This window comes from Oryctolagus cuniculus, chromosome 3, assembly GCF_964237555.1.
Source record: "Oryctolagus cuniculus chromosome 3, mOryCun1.1, whole genome shotgun sequence".
In the NCBI taxonomy this organism is placed as follows: domain Eukaryota; kingdom Metazoa; phylum Chordata; class Mammalia; order Lagomorpha; family Leporidae; genus Oryctolagus; species Oryctolagus cuniculus.
This window is the reverse complement of record NC_091434.1, coordinates 127,739,971-127,758,299: the sequence shown is the minus strand read 5'-3', so window position 1 is coordinate 127,758,299 and position 18,329 is coordinate 127,739,971.

The following is an 18,329-nucleotide window of genomic DNA, read 5'->3' as shown; positions in this document are numbered from 1 at the left end:
CCACATGCTGCTTTGGGAACAGCCTAGGTGGAGGAGTGGGGAAAGCAGGACATGGCTATGGAAACAGTTCGGGTAGATGTTGGAGGCTGGAGCTAGAATGGCGATGATAAGAAGGGCAGATGCTAAGGGTGTGCTGAAAGTGGAGCCAATAGGCCCAACAGGAGATGGCTTGTATGCGGTAAGCTACATACAAAGAACCTGGCTCTAGGTTTTGTCCTGAGTGACTGGTAGACAGCAGCAGGCATCTACCAAGGTGGAGGTGTGGCTGTATTTGCAGTCCTAGGTCAGGTGAGACACTCTGAGGAGTAAATAGTGGACAGGAGAAGAGTGAGGCATGAGCTGAAGGCCACTCCACAGTGGAGGTGTTGGGAAGATGAGCAGCATCTGGAGGGGAACTGAGGAGTGGAGAGTAAGATCAGCGGACAACGGAGAGATAGGCTCCTGAATGCAGGTGAGGACGCCCTCAGCCTCGCCCTGCTGCTGAGTGCCTCACTACAGGGCACTCTCTGTTTTCATTTTGTTATCAGCCCTAAAAGTTAGCTTTTCATGCCTGCATGTGGAAGGTTCCCCTGCCCCCGTTTTTTTCTTTTTTTTAATAAAGAAGCAATTTTCTCAACTATTTGTAAAATGGATTGCGTGCTGTCCTAGCCTGTACCTAGCCTAACCCTAGCCCTAACCCTAACCCTAGCCCTAACCCTAACCCTAGCCCTAGCCCTAACCCTAACCCTTACCATTACCTAACAAATACTGTAGACCAGATAATTTGTGATTCAAAGAAATCTCTTTCCCATGAGATTATTATTATTAGGGTTAGAATTAGGGTTAGGGTTAGGGTTAAGGTTAGGGCTAGGGTTAGGGTAAGGGTTAGGGTTAGGGTTAGGATTAGGGTTAGGGTAAGGGTTAGGATTAGGGCTAGGGCTAAGGCTAGGGCTAGGGTTAGGGCTAGGGCTAGGGCTAGGGTTAGGGTGAGGGTTAGGCTAGGGCTAGGGTTAGGGTTAGCGTTAGGGTAAGGTTTAGGGTTAGGGTTAGGGTTAGGGCTAGGGTTAGGGTTAGGGTTAAGGCTAGGGCTAGGGTTAGGGTTAGGGTTAGAGTAAGTGTTAGGGTTAGGGCTAGGGTTAGGGTAAGGGATAGGGTTAGGGCTATGGTTAAGGTTAGGGTTAGGTTTAGGGCTAGGGCTAGAGTTAGGGTAATGGTAAGGGTTAGGGTTAGGGCTAGGGCTAGGGTTAGGGTTAGGGCTAGGGTTATGATTAGGGGTACGGTTAGGGTAAGTGTTAGGGTTAGGGTTAGGGTCAGGGTTAGGGTTAGGGCTAGGGTTAGGTTTGGGTTAGGGCTAGGGCTAGGGTTAGGGTTATGGTTAGGGTAGGGTTAGGGTTATGGTTAGGGTTAGTGTTAGGGTTAGGGTTAGGGCTAGGGTTAGGGTTAGGTTAAGGGATAGGGTTAGGGTTAAGGTTAGGGCTAGGGTTAGGGTTAATGTTAGGGCTAGGGCTAGGGTTAGGGTAGGGCTAGGGATAGGGTTAGGGTTACAATTAGGGTAAGGGTAGGGTTAGCGTTAGGGTTAGGGTTAGTGTCAGGGTTAGGATTAGGGTTAGGGCTAGGGCTAGGGCTAGGGTTAGGGTTAGCTTTATGGCTAGGGCTAGGGTTAGGGTTAGGGCTAGGGTTAGGGTTAGGTTAAGGGATAGGGTTAGGGTTAGGGCTATGGCTAGGGTTAGGGTTACAGTTAGGGTAAGGGTAGGGTTAGCGTTATGGTTAGGGTTAGGGTTAGGGCTAGGGTTAGGGTTAGGGCTAGGGCTAGGGCTAGGGTTAGGGTTAGGTTTATGGCTAGGGCTAGGGTTAGGGTTAGGTTAAGGGATAGGGTTAGGGTTAGGGCTAGGGCTAGGTTAGGGTTTGGTTGTGCTAGTGCTAGGGTTAGGGTTACAGTAGGGCTAGGGCTAGGGTTAGGGTTAGGGTAGTGGTTGGGTTAGGGTTAGGGTTAGGGTTAGGGGTAGGGTTAGGTTTAGGGTTAGGCCTAGGGCTAGGGTGAGGGTTAGGGTTTGGGTTAGGGTTATGGTTAGGTTTAGGTTCCTGAGGCTGAGACTTCCAAGATGAAGGCCACAGTAGGTTCAGTGTCTGGGGAAGGTTGCTCAGAAGGGTTTGGGCTAGTGTTAGGGTTATGGTTACTGTTAAGGTTAGGGTTCGGGTTAGGGTTAGGGTTATGGTTAGGGTTAGGGTTAGGTTCCCGAGGCTGAGACATCCAAGGTGAAGGTGACAGCACGTTCTGCGACTTGGAAAGGTTACTCAGAAGGACTGCTTCTGCTTTGTTTGCATGTGGCAGGAGGGGCAAATCATTCCCTGGTGTCTCTTTCTAGGCCTCTAATCCCATTCATGAGGTCTCTGCACTCATGACTTACCCTATGAAGTCTCAAGTGTTCAATATTTATTTCTAGTTACCGTAAGTGTTACACTTAAGGCTTAGTTTACGCTTTCATGGGTGTCCTGTTTGTAGGATGATGGGATACAATGGATTAATCAATACTCCATATTAATATTATCACAGTGAGGACTAAATTCTAACTTATGAATTTTGGAGGGCCTTTGTACAATAGCACTTAGCAAAATGTATGACTTCGCATTGAGATGGACAGCTGGGCTCTGGGTTGGTTGGGTTGTATTACTATCTTCATCGACCTCACACCATTTGTAGTTCACATTTATATCTCAGCAAAAAGACAGTTTCCTGTATGTTGCTGACCTTTGGGTCTGACAACCTGTAATTGAAACTGCAAAAGTTAAACTCATAAATACCCAGAGCAGACAACAAAGAGTTGCAGGGGTTGGTTGTGATCAGAACATGTTCAATTTAGGCACAAAATGTAAGGATAGTCAATTTGGCTTGCTATGTGGTTTGTTTATTTATAACCTGCTTTGTTCCAAACTGTAATCTTTCAGCAGTAAAATCTATGTTTAAAGTGCCCATTGCTTCCAGAAAGTTGGACTAAGTGCCTGGGGATAGAATGAAGATTTAAAAATGCATGATTAGAAGAAATCTTCTGGTTGACTTCCTTCAGCCAATGTGCAGAAGTTGCATACTTCTTAGACTTTCAGTTTCTCACTCGTGGTCATTTAGATGCTAACCACTCAGACCAAATCCAGCCCACAGGCACATTTAGATTGATGCACACAATGTTGGCTTACATTTTAAAATCTGGAAATGTCACTCGTATATCCACATTTCTGGTTCATTTTGGAAAAAACCATCCCAACAATTGCCTTAACTATTCCATTAATAGATACAAATTTCACTGTATAAGACTTATAGACGGCCGGCGCCATGGCTCACTAGGCTAATCTTCCGCCTTGTGGCGCCAGCACACTGGGTTCTAGTCCTGGTCGGGGCGCTGGATTCTGTCCCGGTTGTCCCTCTTCCAGGCCAGCTCTCTGCTGTGGCCAGGGAGTGCAGTGGAGGATGGCCCAAGTGCTTGGGCCCTGCACCCCATGGGAGACCAGGATAAACACCTGGCTCCTGCCATCGGATCAGCGCAGTGTGCTGGCTGCAGCGCGCCGGCCGCGGCTGCCATTGGAGGGTGAACCAACGGCAAAGGAAGACCTTTCTCTCTGTCTCTCTCTCTCACTGTCCACTCTGCCTGTCCAAAAAAAAAAAAAAAAAGACTTATAGACAATCAAGTTTGCAATAATTGACTTACAGGATTTATTTATCAGATGTAAATCATTTCTCATTGAGCCTTCCTTCAATACAACTTCAAGTGGCTTACTTGTAAAAATGTTTCAGGATGATAAAAATCAAGTTTTCTTCTGTGTGATACATTGTTTTTGGTGCTATAAAAAACCACTTACAAGGTAAGTATTTGGCTGAGCTGTTAAGGTATCACTTGAGGTACTTGATTTCCATATAGAGGGCCTTTCTTTGAATCTCGGCTCCTGACTCCAGCTTTGCGGGGCTGTGTACTCTGGGAGGTAGCAGGTAATAGCTCAAGTAGTAGGTGGCCTAAATGGAGTTCCCAGCTCCTGGCTTCAGCATGGAAGCCTTAGCTATTGTGGGTATTTGGGGAGTAAACTAATGGGTGGGAGTTCTGGCTCTCTCTCTCTCTCTCTCTCTGCCTTTAAAATAAATGAAACAAATAAAGGTAACATTTAAACAATCATTTGCACTATTATTTTTGATATGTCAAAATGAAATGATGTGGTCCTGGTGCTGATAAATAAATATGTGCTGCCACATTTTTTCAGTGTCAGAGTATTACAAAGGATGGGTAAGTTGAGTCCAATCTCTGACATGGTTTTTATTAGTTTATTTTGAAGATTTATTTATTTATTTGAGTGTCAAAGTTACAGAGAGAGAGGGGGAAGGATTGATCTTCCACCTACTGGTCCACTTTCCAGATGGCTGTAATGGCCAGGGCTGGGCCAGGCTGAAGACAGGAACCAGGAGCTTGACCTGGATATCTGGGTCTTCCATATGGGTCCAGGAGTCTAAGGACTTGGGCTGTCATCCACTGCTTTCCCGGGCCATTAGCAGGGAGCTGGATTGGAAGTGGAGCTGCCGGCATACCAACTGGCGCCCATATGGGATGGCAGCATTGCAGGCAGCAGCTTCACTAGCTCCTCCTCAGCACCGACCCCCATTATTTTGTTTTGAAGGACTCAGGACACGATATCTCAAAACAGATATTAAGATTGGCATAGCCAGCACTGTGGTGTAGCAGGTAAAGCTGGTGCCTGCAGTGCCTACATCCCATATGGGTGCCGCTTCAAGTCCTGGCTGCTCCACTTCCAATCCAGCTCTCTGCTGTGGTCTGGGAAAGCAGTAGAAGATGGCCCAAGGCCTTGGGCTTCTGCACCCACATGGGAGACCTGAAAGAAGCTCCTGGCTCCTGGCTTCAGATCGGCACAGCTCTGGCCATTTTGGCCATCTAGGGAGTGACCCAAAGAATGGAAGACCCCCCACCTCTCTACCTCACATGGACTCTATCAGCAAGATGTCATCAGATGAGGCCCCTGCATGCTCTTACACTTGCACCCCCATAACCATGAGCCAAAGTAACCTCTTTTCTTTATAAAGTAGCCTGCCTCAGTATTTCATTATAGTAATGCAGAAAAGACTCCTAAAATGATTTTACCTGCCATTAGTTTTCCCCATTTATTTGTCTTCTCACAATTTACTACCCTGAAGCAAAAACTTTCTCTAGTTGCTTCTCTATCACTTTGTTAAAATGGTATATAACAATTTTAACCCCTCCTTGGTTTTTTTTTCCTTCTGTGAATCCCTCATACATGTAAAAATTATTAACATAAAATAGAATTTGTTTGTATGCTTTTCTCCATTTGATTTCTATTTTGTCAGTTTAATTCACAATTCCCAGTGAAATAACAGAGGATAGAAAAAAGTTTTTCTGGCCGGCGCCACGACTCACTAGGCTAATCTTCCGCCTGCGGCACCAGTACTCGGGGTTCTAGTCCCGGTTGGGGCGCCGGATTCTGTCCCAGTTGCTCCTCTTCCAGGCCACCTCTCTGCTATGGCCTGGGAGTGCAGTGGAGGATGGCCCAGGTCCTTGGGCCCTGCACCCGCATGGGAGACCAGGCTCCTGGCTTCGGATCTGTGCAGCGGGCTGTAGCGGCCATTTGAGGGGTGAACCAATGGAAGGAAGACCTTTCTCTCTGTCTCTCTCTCACTGTCTAACTCTGCCTGTCAAAAAAAAAAAAAAAAAAAAAAGAAAGAAATAAAAAAGAAAAGTGTTTTTCCTCTGCTATGATTTATTCACTCATCTACATTGGTGCCTTTTATGTGACAGATGCTGCTAGGGGATGAGAGAATAGTCCTTGTGTTTATCTGCCATCATGACTGTGGGTAGATGAATACAAAAACTCACGATCACGATTGAGTGGGCTACATGCAAAATGAAATATCAGCACAAGGTGCCAAGGAATCAGAGAGGAGTGGGGCCACTAACCCCACCTTCATTCCTAACTGCTGAATGAGTATCATTGACCTTCTTTAAACTTGTCATTCTATTTCATGCCTGGGTGTTCCATTCCAGGGTATTCTTCTACCCCCATCCCCTGCCCTGGTGATGAAGGGGAGGTTAAAATTATTTATTTTAAGATGGTTCCCAGGGACAGGCTTATATATGGTGACAGAAGAGGCTCTTTGTCCAAGAAATTTCTTGTCTTTTGCTTTGCCATGGGCCATACATTGAGTACATAATTTATGTTCTATAAGTTCAGTGTACATGGTTACTAATGAGGCATTAGTTTAGATTAACCTTTCTCAACTAGGGCTCCTCCTATGAATTATAGAGCACAGAAAATGATATGAGTGACTATTTCCTCACTTCTCCCAAAGGGAGTATATAAGTTGTGCCATTTGAAATGAATAGGAGAGAAACTCATTCTTCTATACAATGGATCCCTTAAGGCATTAGGGCTTAATTCTCTCCAGAACTCTGCTGGTCCTGCTGCTGCATCTAATTGGTCCATTATTGATCTATTCTTGCCGTCCTGCCAGCCAGAAGTCCACATTATGACCAGGAATCCAAGTCAGCAGGTGCTGTTATGTATGCCCCCTCTCCCTGTGATACAAACCTTGGCTAGCTGTAGGGTTTGGCCTATGTGGATGACTGATGTGAAGGCCAAGGTTGATGTTGTCATAACTTCTGTAGGTGTTGTTCCCTTGGAAATGGAAATCTCAAGTGTCTGAGAAAAGTAAGGAAGAACTCAATATCTAATATAATGTTAGGGCCAGAGCTCCTGATATGGTGGCCAACAGTTGCACTGAGTTTACCAAACAGAATTGTGAGTATAAACTCAATCCATGAGCCATCATTATACCAAGAGGCCATGAATATCAGAGTGAATTAAAATAACAATAATGAAGAAAATGGCAGATACTCACTATCAAGGGTCCCTTTTGTGTAGTGTCTTATTTAACGTTCATGAGAACTGCTTGTCTTGACGTCCTGCTCCCATTAACAGGTGAGGAGCTCAGAAGAGTTAGGTTACTTGCTCAAGATGCAGGGCCAGCGTCCAGCACTGTGGTGTAGCAAGTAAAGACGCTGCCTGCAGTGCCAGCATCCCATGTGGGTGCAGGTTGGAGTCCCTGCTGCTCCACTTCCAATCCAGCTCTCTGCTATGGCCTGGGAAAGCAGTAGAAGATGGCTCAAGTCCCTGCACCCACGTGGGAGACCTAGAGGAAGCTTCTGGCTTCTTTTTTTTTTTTTTTTTTTTTTTTTTTTTTTTTACAGGCAGAGTTAGAGAGAGAGAGAGAAAGACAGAGAGAAAGGTCTTCCTTTTTCTGCCAATCCGAAGCCAGGAGCCAGGTGCTTCCTCCTGGTCTCCCATGCATGTGCAGGGCCCAAGGACCTGGGCCATCCTCCACTGCACTCCCGGGCCACAGCAGAGAGCTGGCCTGGAAGAGGAGCAACTGGGACAGAACCAGGCGCCCCAACCAGGACTAGAACCTGGGGTGCCGGCGCCTCAGGCAGAGGATTAGCCAAGTGAGCTGCGGCGCTGGCCCACTCCTGGCTTCTGGCTTCAGATTGGCAAAGCTCCGTCCAGTTGGGGAGTGAACCAGCAGATGGGAGACCTCTCTCTCTCTCTTTCTCTCTTTGCCTCTCTGTGTAACTCTGACTTTCAAATAAATAAATAACCTTAAAAAAAAAAAAAAAAAGATCCAGGGCCAGCCATGGCAGAGGCAGGGAACAAATCAATGTCTCTGTAACCATGATGACCTTGTTCTGAGCAGCCTCTCCTTCATAGCAAATAGGAGTCAGGTGATGTTTTCCAAAGGGAGGGAAAGCCTGAAGACATGCTAGAGTGCTCAAAAAAATGATCAGCTTGGCAATGAACAGGCTGAGGGCAAGGGGTGCAGGCATCTTCATGGGATATACTCCAGGTGATTTAAAATAAATTAACATTTATTTGAGAGGCAGAGTTACAGAAAATCAGAGAGGTAGAAAAAGAGAGAGAGAGAAAGAGAAAAATCTTCCATCTGCTGGTTCACTCCCCAGATGGCTGCAATGGCTGGAGCTGTGCTGATCTGAAGCCAGGAGTCAACAGCTTCTTCCGGGTCTCTCATGCTGGTCCAGTGGCCCAAGGACTTGGGCCATCTTCTACTGCTTCCTCAGGCCGTAGCAGAGAGCTGGATTGGAAGAGGAGCAGCCAGGACTGGAACCGGTGCCCTTATGGGAGGGCGACTTTACCGGCTACGCCACAGTGCCAGCCCCACTCCAGGTACTTTAAACACTACACTTAAGGAAGGATTCCCAGTTCCACCTCCAGCAGTTGATGGCACTGAGAGCAAGGGCCAAATACTGCCGTGGCTGGAGTTGATGCAATGTCCAAGGGAGGTGGGTGCTGAAAAGAGCCTGTAGTTCAACCCCCTGGGTGCAGGTTAATTGGGAAGGGGCTGAGATTGGTGCTGCTTGTGGGGCTACCTGCTAGGGAGTGAACCTGTACTCACATTTTTGTTTGGGACTATTTGGTTTGAAATAGCATCATGGACCCTGTGGGTCCTCCACATGCATTTGCTCAGATCCGTTTTAAAGTTTTTGTGCAATTCTTCCCCACATTTTTTGACTTCTTGCCTTATTTTCAGAATTGCCTTTAGGCGGAAGGATTGATTCTTGCAGAGAGAGTTAGAGTGCTTGCAGGGTCATATCTTCCAGGGCAGCCCATCATGGGCCTGGCACTGAGAACCATGGTGACTCAGCTCCCATGCCTGAGTGAGCTATTCTGAGACAGCTGCTTCTGCAGAGTGATGGTCTCTCTCTCTCTCTCTCTCTCATTCCTCTTTAATAAGTAATTTGTTCCTGATCCTTGTCTCAGGAGCTGCTTTGGGGAACTCACCCAAGACATGCAGTATTCATGTTTTTCTCTTACATATTTATATACAAGTTGAGTCATATCCCAAACTCTTGTGAAGTATTGTTCACTGAAGAGAGAGCCTAGGGTTTGGAGGCTGATAAATCTTGCTCATACGCAAACTGAGCCCTCACCACTGCCACTGAGGGCCTGGGGCAAGGGACCGTCCCCCTTGTTTGCTTGTTGCATATCGTGTGATATATCAGCAATGACGCCTAAGCTGGAGAAGTCTGAGTATAATGGGACAAAGTAATGAAAGCATCTGGTACTCAGTGATACTACCTATTAAAATCCCACACAAAATAAGACTGGAGACCTTTCCAATCCCGGGACAGTCATAAAGAAATGACATCTAAAATATCCCATTCATTATATGGTATATTTTGCACAGATCTCTCTCATGTGCAAAAAGGAAAAAAAAAATCCTCCCATCTCTGACCTTCCTAGAGACAGGCAGTGCCTGCTTGGAGCACTGTATTGTTGCTGCCAACATGTTCCCACCCTCAGGAGGCACTGTCTGCGGACAGAGAAATAAATATTTCTGTTTGTTTCCTCATTTAGTCTATGTCAGTCCTGCATTGATCTTGGCTATTTCCCTCAAAGGGATGGATGTAGAAGCAGCTTTCACAGTGCAGATAAATATTAAAGGCATATTTAGCTCCCCACAGCGAGCACGGCTGAGGAGAAAAACAGGCCCGTCACTGACAGATGTGTTTGAAGGCACTTTCAGGGCCAGCCGTCACAGGGGCCTGCGGGCGGCCCCCACAAGTGCGCCTTCCTGGGAGCTCAGAGACCGCTTCTCTGGCTTTGGACTTGGGGGAAGTGCATTGTCCTGGGCCACTCCTGCTTGCTGTTCTTTCTCTGACTCGTTGTTCAATATTCTCCTCACGGAAGCCTGAGCCATGGCATTTCCTGCGTTTCGTGTAGAACGAGAAGTTCTTTCTCAGACACAATGTGGGCTTTGGGTTGGCACCACCTGCCCTCTGGGAGCTAAGAAAGCCCCCAGTGTGTATTCAGTAGGGCCCCCTCTCTGACTTGGGCTGAGGGAGCACTTAGCACCTTGTGGCCACTCCAGACTGACCAGCCTGTTTCCCACCCCTCTGCCTTGGCTTATCCTATTTTTTTTTTTTTTTTTTTTTTACAGCATGGACTTTCCATCCCTTCTGTTACCCCTGCACCTGTCTCCACTTGCCTGGTGATCAGCTACGCCGACCCCACAACTCAGCTCTGGCAGTGCAGTGGCATCTCTGAGAGGCCTTTCCTGACTCCTGTAGTGAACTTTTTTTCAAAAAAGACTTATTCATTTGAAAGGCAGACAGACACAGAGAGAGATCGATTTTCCATCTGCTGGTTCACTGCTCAAATGGCTGCAACAGCCAGGGCTGGGCCAGGCCTACGCCAGGAGCCTGGAACTCCATCTGGGCCTCCCACATGGATGCAGGAGCCCAAATACTTGTGTCCTCTTCTGCTGCTTTCCCAGGTGTATTAGCAGGGAGCTGGATCAGAAGTGGAGCAGGCAGACTTGGACTGGCTCCCATATGGGATTCCAGCATCGCAGATGGTAACTTAACCCACTGCACCACAATGCCAGACCCACGTGGTATATCTTGTTCCTTGCCCTGGGTATATATAGGAGCAACTGTAGTCAGCTAGTGCCTGGGACTATGATTTCCTACAAGCAAGGATCAAGATATCAGTTTGTGGTCTTTGCTTATGCACTAGGCAGATAAAACATTACTCAAAAGTTGGCGAGTAAAGGAACAGTCTTGAAGCCATGGAGGATGCATCGAGGCATATTATGTGCTGGAGAGGAGAAGAGAGACACGGAACGAGAAGCCCCGCACATGCTCGCGGCTATTCCTCCAGGAGGGAAATTTTGTGTCTCTTTCATTCTGATTTTTTCTGAATGCCTTAAAATAGTGCCTGCTGCATAGTAGGACCTCCGTATTTTAGGGATGAAAAGAGTGAGTTCCATGTGGTCATGATCCCAGCTCTTCTAGGAATGGCTCCTGTTTCAGGTTACATCATGAGAAACTTCCTGCTTTGGATCTCCAAATCAGACAGATAGCCTCGTTGCAGAGATAAACTTCCCTGGGAAAATGCAATGGTAATTATTTTACATCTCAGTCTAATCAAACAGAAGGATAATAAATCCCAGGAAAACCGGTCAGCTTTGAGCTCAAATGCTGTCCCAGAGACAGGATAGTGCACCCTGGGTTTTGGTCCATGCAGCCATCTGCAGCCACAAGACTCATGTTGAGCTGTAGATTGTTTTATCCCAATTTCGGGAGTTAAGTAGAAAATGCTTTCCTGATTGAAGTCATTTCTGCTCTTCCCTTGTTGTTAGGTACTTTGTCACCATGGTAGCTTTTGTCTCTTCTTTCTCTGTGTGGACAGGGAGGTCGCCCAGAGGGCACTGAAGCCCTTGGCACAGGGCTTCAGAGCAGGCTGTGCCCCTGGAGAGTTCCTGGAAAGCCCATGGCAGGTGTCTCTGTGGGACTTCTGATGGCAAAGTGGAACTGCACTCTGACTTCCCAGCACTGTTTTGACTCTAAGGAGAGATGGTTAAAGAATTATGAAAAATAATTCTATTCTAAGACAAGGAATCTGAGGAGATTGAATTTAGCTGTGAACATGAGCAATGAAGGAGAGGAGAAATCACAAAGTGTAGACATATTTACCCCCTGAGTTTTGTCTTTAAGTGTGTTATTTGCTTGTATTCTTCTGTTTAGTGTTTTTTAAAAACATAAGTTTTATTTATTTGAAAGTTGGAGTTACACAGAGAAGTAAAGGCAGAGAGAGAGAGAGAGAGAGAGAGAGAGAGGTCTTCTGTCTGCTGTTTCACTCCCCAGTTGGCTGCAATGGCTGGAGCTGCACTGATCTGAAGCCAGGAGCCAGGAGCTTCTTTCAGATTTCCCACGTGGGCACAGGAGCCCAAGGACTTGGGTTGTCTTGTGCTGCTTTCCCAGGCCACAGCAGAGAGCTAGATTGGAAATAGAGGAGCCAGGACTTGAATGGGTGCTCATATGGGACACTGGCACTGCAGGCGATGGCTTACATGCTACGCCACAGCACCGGCCCCTCTGTTTAGTGTTTTTTTTTTTGTTTGTTTGTTTTTGTTTTTTTCAGTGGGAGGTAAAATAGCAAGGTTTATTAGGGAAGAGGCATCTGTAAGGATGGATGGGCACTTCTCCAGACAGAGCCTGAGAGGGTGCCCAGTCTCTCGAACTGGGGGGGGGGGGAGAAGGGAAGAAGCGAGGTTACATGGTTGGGTGGAGAGATTACATCTGGCCAGACCAGGCGGGAGACTCAGCAGAGAGGCAGAGGGCTGAGCACGCAGTCTGGTTGAGGCAGGGGGTTTTTAAGGAGATGGGTCTTGCTTCCCCACCTGTTCCTCTTGGAACAAAGGGCTTTTTGGATGCAAATGTTAAGAAACTTCTCCCTGAGTTTTGCAAATGTTAAGAAGCTTCTCCCTGAGTTTTGCAAATGTTAAGAAGCTTCTCCCTGAGTTTTCTCTTGGAGGTCTGAAACAAAGGAATTTATGGATGCAAATGTTATCAGACAGGAGGAAGGGAGCAGGGTGTTTGAGATGCAGATACTGGGCTGCACCTGGGAGATACCAGGTAGAAGGGGTCAGGGCAGGGCAGGATGTTTCAGGGCTGCCCCTGAAACACCATCAGGATGACTTTGAGATGCAGATGCATATGCTGGACATAGATGTCTTCTCTTTAGGCCTTTATGTCACACACACAGAAGCTCATAACTGACTTAATACCTAACGTTCCCCCCTCAAGAGGTAATATCCAAAATTCTTCTTTGGGATTATGGATGGAGTTCTGTTTTCTGTACTTCTTCAAAGCTGGCATGTGGGCGTCAAGGGGGATTTGGGTATTTCCCCTTGCTATCTGTCTTATGGTGTGCGACAGTGGCCTTGGAAAGACTGTGCTGCTCGGTCCAGAGGGCTGCTCAGGTCGTCCAATGGAATGGGCTGGAAGCCTTGTCTGACGACCATTTGGAGTTTGACAGCTTTTAGTCTGTTAGAGACAAAATGAACAAGGGCATTAAAAGCACATGGTGCAAAGAGAAGCATCAAGATTACAGAAGTTATTGGGCCAAGGAGAGGAAATAGCCAGGATTTCCATGATCAGATGTCAGGCCAGAAATCCTAGCCCTGCTTTGCCTGATCCTGGAGCTGTTTGGCTTTTTCCAGGAAAAGTACGAATTTGGATTTGTACCTGTCCAGTCTGATTGACCCAGAGACAACATTCTTCCTGAAACATGGCACAGACACCCCCCGGAGCAGCAGTTAGCATGTCCAATATTTCTTTCTTTCATAACCTTTTGTGACTTCCACACACCCTCTTCAACTTACTTGAAACATTCCATCATTTCCATTTCAGTCTAGAGTAAACTAACCATCAGGATTCTTACAAACCATGTAAATATGGAAAGCCTTATTTAAAAAGCTCTTTCCTTTTTAACCCTTCTTACTAACAATACTCTTTCCTTCTAAACCTTTCTTACCAAGCACACATTTCTATACTTGTGATGTTTTTTATAGAGTCTGGTTGGCTCTTTTTACCTTACTGGAAGACTGTGGTCTTCATGCAGAGTGAAGGTGCCTTACAAATCCCTTCTGTGATCTAGAGCTCTATTTAAGGCAATCAGTTCTGCTAACTGAGCAGAAGTTCCTGGGGGCAGAGCACGCTTCAATAATGTGCCATGCCATCACTGTTGTATACCCTGAGAAGCAGGTCCTGTCTGACAAAGCTGCTTCATCTGCATTAGTCAGGGGGCTGTCTTTTAGGTCCCTTCTGCTGGCATAGATCAAGTCTATAGTCTCAGCACAGGAGTGGAGGGGACCACTTTCCCCTGGAACTGGCATTAAAGTAGCTGGGTTTAGAGTAGAGCAATGCCTTATTTTCACCTGAGGGTTTTCTTGAAGGAGGACCTGATACATTAGTATCCTACTATCTGTGAGCCAGTGATAGCCCTTTTGCTCTAATAGAGAATTTATTTGATGTGAGGTATAAAGGGTGATATTTTGCCCCAATGTAGCTACCTCCTCTGTCAGCAAGGCAGCTGCTGCTATCATCCTTAGGCAGTGAGGCCATCCTTGTGCAACCATGTCTAAGGTTTTAGAAAAGTAGCCCACAAGTTGCTTAACAGGTCCCAGATCCTGAGTTAGCCCTCCTAAGGTGACTCCCTGCCTCCCAGTGATGAGAGGGTCTCTCTGGGTTTGGCAGTCCTAGCACAGGGGCTTTAGTCATAGCATCCTTTAGCTGAGCAAAGGCTGTGGTTTGCTCTTTCTGTTTAGTGTTAATAGAGATATCTATTGCTACTTATTTGGAGAAGTCAGTTTAGTATCTTCATCCTTAGAAAAGAATGTGCTCCATAGTTCAAGCCAGATAACCATGATATCCTTGCTCCTCAGTAGACATTTTCTGGAAGAAAAGAAGGAGAGAAGCAGGAAGTGGGCAGGGATGGCTGCAGGTGGTGGTGAGGGGTCAGACAGTGTCTGGCAGGATCCCTAAAGAGAGAAGAGGACATGGCCTAGCAGAGTGTTTTCTTGTAGGTACCTGCTGTATAAAACCAGAGTCTGTGCCCATCATCTTGCCCTTCATGCCAGAAAGGGAATGTGTTTGCTGTGAGTAGGGAAGCTATGAGGAGAAAGGAAGTGATGCTTTAGGGTCTGGAGGAGTGGCTCAGGTTGCCCAAATAGCTGGTGAGAGCAGGCAGTCCCATTTATGCATTCCAAGCATCCTTCCTTCCCAGCTATGGTTACAGCTGTCTCTGCCACAGGGGCTGGAGTTGCTTCTGTTGGGACTTCTACCCAGGAAGGCCATGCCTCGCTGTGTGGTGCTGGAGATGACATATTGCAGTTAAGCTGTCCTCAGGGGGCTTTGCAGATTTAGGGACTCATTATCCTGGATAGTGTGACAGTATTGATATTGATGCCCATGGGAGAAGTTATTATACAGGTGGGATCATGGGACAGTCTCTGCTACTGCCTCTACCCATTGGAATCCAGGCACTACAGGATGCAGAGGGAGTTTTATTTTTTAACATTGCTTCTTTGTGAGCAAAAGAAAGGAAGTTATGTTCCCTAAAATGAGATCGTGATTTGTCCAAGCAGAATAAAAAACTGCCTCCTTCCAGGAGAGAGGAGATGCCACAATTGGTCTGGATTACCCTTTTTTGAAATGCAGAACGAGAGTTTTAAAAAATATTTATTCTTATTTATATGAAAGAGAGAGAGAGAGAGAGAGAGAGAGAGGCAAAGATCTTCCATCTCCTGGTTCACCCTCCAGATGCCTCCAACAGCCTGGGCTGGGTCAGGCTATAGCCAGGAGCCAGGAGCTCCATCCGGGTCTCCCAAGTTGGTAGCAGGAAACCAAGTACTGAGTGATCACTGGCTGTCTCCCAAAGGGCATATTAGCAGGGAGCTGGAGTGCAAAGCAGAGCTAGGACCTAACCCAGGGATTCTGTTATGGGATTTGAGCATCCTGAGTGGTGTCTTGACTGCTACATCAAATCTCAGATTCCCCTTTTCTGCCCCTGTTGGAGGAGAGCCAGAGAGCGCTCACGGTAACTGCCTCCCACCCCATGGCAGAGCTTTTGCAGTGCCACGTGTGCACTCTGAGGGGTCCGAGTGGTGGTGCTCGGCATTCCGGTGCTCTGAAGACACTGGAAGCCTGGACGTGGAGAGCTGCTGCATACTGGTGCTAGCATCTGGGCCTAGGCTTTGTCTTCCTTGTACAGTCAACAAGTAGTCCTTCCTTCCTGTTGTTCGTCATGAACTTATAATTGGTTCACCAGCCAAGCTCTCTGCTTCTATGTAGTACACAGCAGCAGTTAGGACACACTTGTGAACTTTGCTGCCCCTGTGGGCAAATAGTCCATGGCAAGATGTGTTCGTTGAGAAGGATGAGTGAGGTTAGAAAGTGTTTACCCCGAGGAGACTCTGCCTTATATCTCTCTGAGACGCTGATGGCTTCCGTAAGGCTGGTGGGCATCACTGGAGCCTGCGGCGGCATTGGGTTTTAAGTGGAAGATTCTCTGCTTTCTCATCGGACCGTGGTCAAACTTGTGAGTCCAGCATCATCCTTCATCTGTCATCCATCCCTGTGTGCTAAGAGACAGCTTGAGGCAGTGGCAGGAGCACGGCAAGGAGTAGAATTTCCAGTCGCCTCTACAGTGGGACCCACGCTGAAGCCAAGGGAGGTGGCTGCCTCACCAAGAAGGGATGCTGCTAGGAGGTGTGTCCTGACTGTGTTGTGAGAAATGGGATTTCAGGCAGGTTCCTCACCAGCTCTGTGCCTCAGCTTCTTCATCTGTGAAATGGCCATAGTACTATCGACTATACTGCCTGAGGGAGGCAGGTCTGTATATGAAATGTTTTCAAGGATGCCTGTCCCATAGTTGGCTCCTTGTAAGGGTTCAGTTTGTGTGACGAGGCCTTTATCATGGGCAGCTTTGAGACTGAATGCAAGAGCTCCTGGGGAGCTAATTTTGCCTCCAGCAGATTTTTGCCCATGTCTGAAAACACTGTGGTTGCTAAAAGGCAGTGAGTGGTGGGTGGGTGCTTCTGGCCCACAGTAGGTAGCTCAGCACAGATCTCAGAGCAGTTACCAGTCCAGATGGGAACAGGGCTGAGGCCAGAGGACTGCCCCATGCAGGGCTTCCGCCTTGGCCCTAGGCAGGTTGCAAGGGTGAAGCAAGTGGCGATGCTCCTCCCTTTCCCAGCCTGCTCACGATGTACCATCGGCTGCCACCTTTCTTCATTGTCAGCCACCTCTACACCGTGTTCCCACTTCCTCTCTCCCTCCCGCCCTCCCTCCCTCCTTCCTCCCCTCTACCTACCTCCCTTCCTTCTTTCCTCCCTCCCTTCCTCCATTCCTCGTCCCTTCCTTTCTTCTTTCTTTCCTCTATTCCTCCCTGCCTCCATTCCTCCCTTCTGGAATGTACTAGTTGTTGGGATTTTGTAGGGGTATTAAAATAAAATCAACTAGCTCATCAAAAGGCATTCTTTTTAGTGGTCTTTTAGTATCTCTTCAGGGCCTGGCATTGTGGTGTAGCAGGTAAAGCCACTGTTTGTGGTGCTGGCATCCCTTATGGGCACCAGCCCATGTCCTGGCTGCTCCAGTTCTGATCCAGCTTCCTGCTAATGGCAACAGAAGATGGCCTACATGTTTGGGCCCCTGCACTGATGTGGGAGACCAATAAGAAGTTCCTGCCTCCTGGCTTCAGCCTGGCCTAGCCCTGGCTGTTGTGGGCATTTGGAGAGTGAACCAGAGGATGGAAGATCTCTCTCACTCTTTCTCTCCTTGTCTCTCCCTCTTTCTGTAACTCTTTAGAGCTTCCCGGAGAAGGTGAATGACAGCCAGCCCTGGTTTGAGGTTCAGCTTTTCATTGTCACAGTCATTGGAGTCATTGCCTCTGTTTCTAAAAGTCTGAGTTTACCAAAAGCATAGGCCCTGCCAAGAAGGGGCCCTTGGGGGTTTGGATGACATCTCCAGAACAGACAGAGTCCTCACTGATGGTGGGGAGGGCATTTCTCGGCCTCCCTTCTCTCCTTGATGGTGATCCTAGCCCCAGGGGGTAGTTGGTGTCACATGGAGGATCATTTCAGAAAGACTGTGCGGTCCACCTGGGAAGCTTCCATAGCTACAAGTCAATTGATAGCTCACAGATACATCCTTTACCTGAGTTATTACAACTATAGCTTTGGCTGCATATAGACTCCTGCTAAATCTGTAGGTTCTGCACTTTGCATATTTTGTGTCACTAAATGAAAAGGGAAGTGATCTTACGCAGTGTGGGGTTAGATGTGGGTTCAGAGGGGGCTTCCATCATACTCATTGCTGATCTTTGAGATGATGCCTTGCATGCAGTATACTCTCAGTTCTGATTTTGGTATTTGGCCATTTTTTCATGTTCTCAAAGCTCTTTAACTGTCTCTCCTGTTTAGAAAAACACCACATTTCTCTCACAGATGACTTATGGTTTTGGAGTAAGAAATATAAGCAGAAAGGAATTTTCCATAAAAGTAGCTCAGTGTTTTATTTTCAGGATTACAGAACGTTATTGAATATGAATGCAATATGCCTGTAACCTCATGGCACCCACAAAATATTAAAAAATGTGCATTTGATGAAGCGTCAGATATGAACCATGAGTCAGGGCAATTTTTCAAAGCCATTGTACAGAGCCTTATGACAGCAATAAATACCTAAATATCATATTAATAATTGGATTCTGACAAGTTTGCAATTGTGGCCACACATCACCAAAACTGTTTGCTCAGCACCTCTCAGAAAAAAAAAATGAGGATGCTTTTTGTGTGATCCATTTTCAAATAATAAAATATGAGAAAACAACAAAAACCACTAACAAAGGAGAGAAAAGATTGGAATTCTAATCTTGAGCCTTTTGTTGGGCCTGTTCCTTTTGTCTCACTTAGAAGCAGAAAGTGA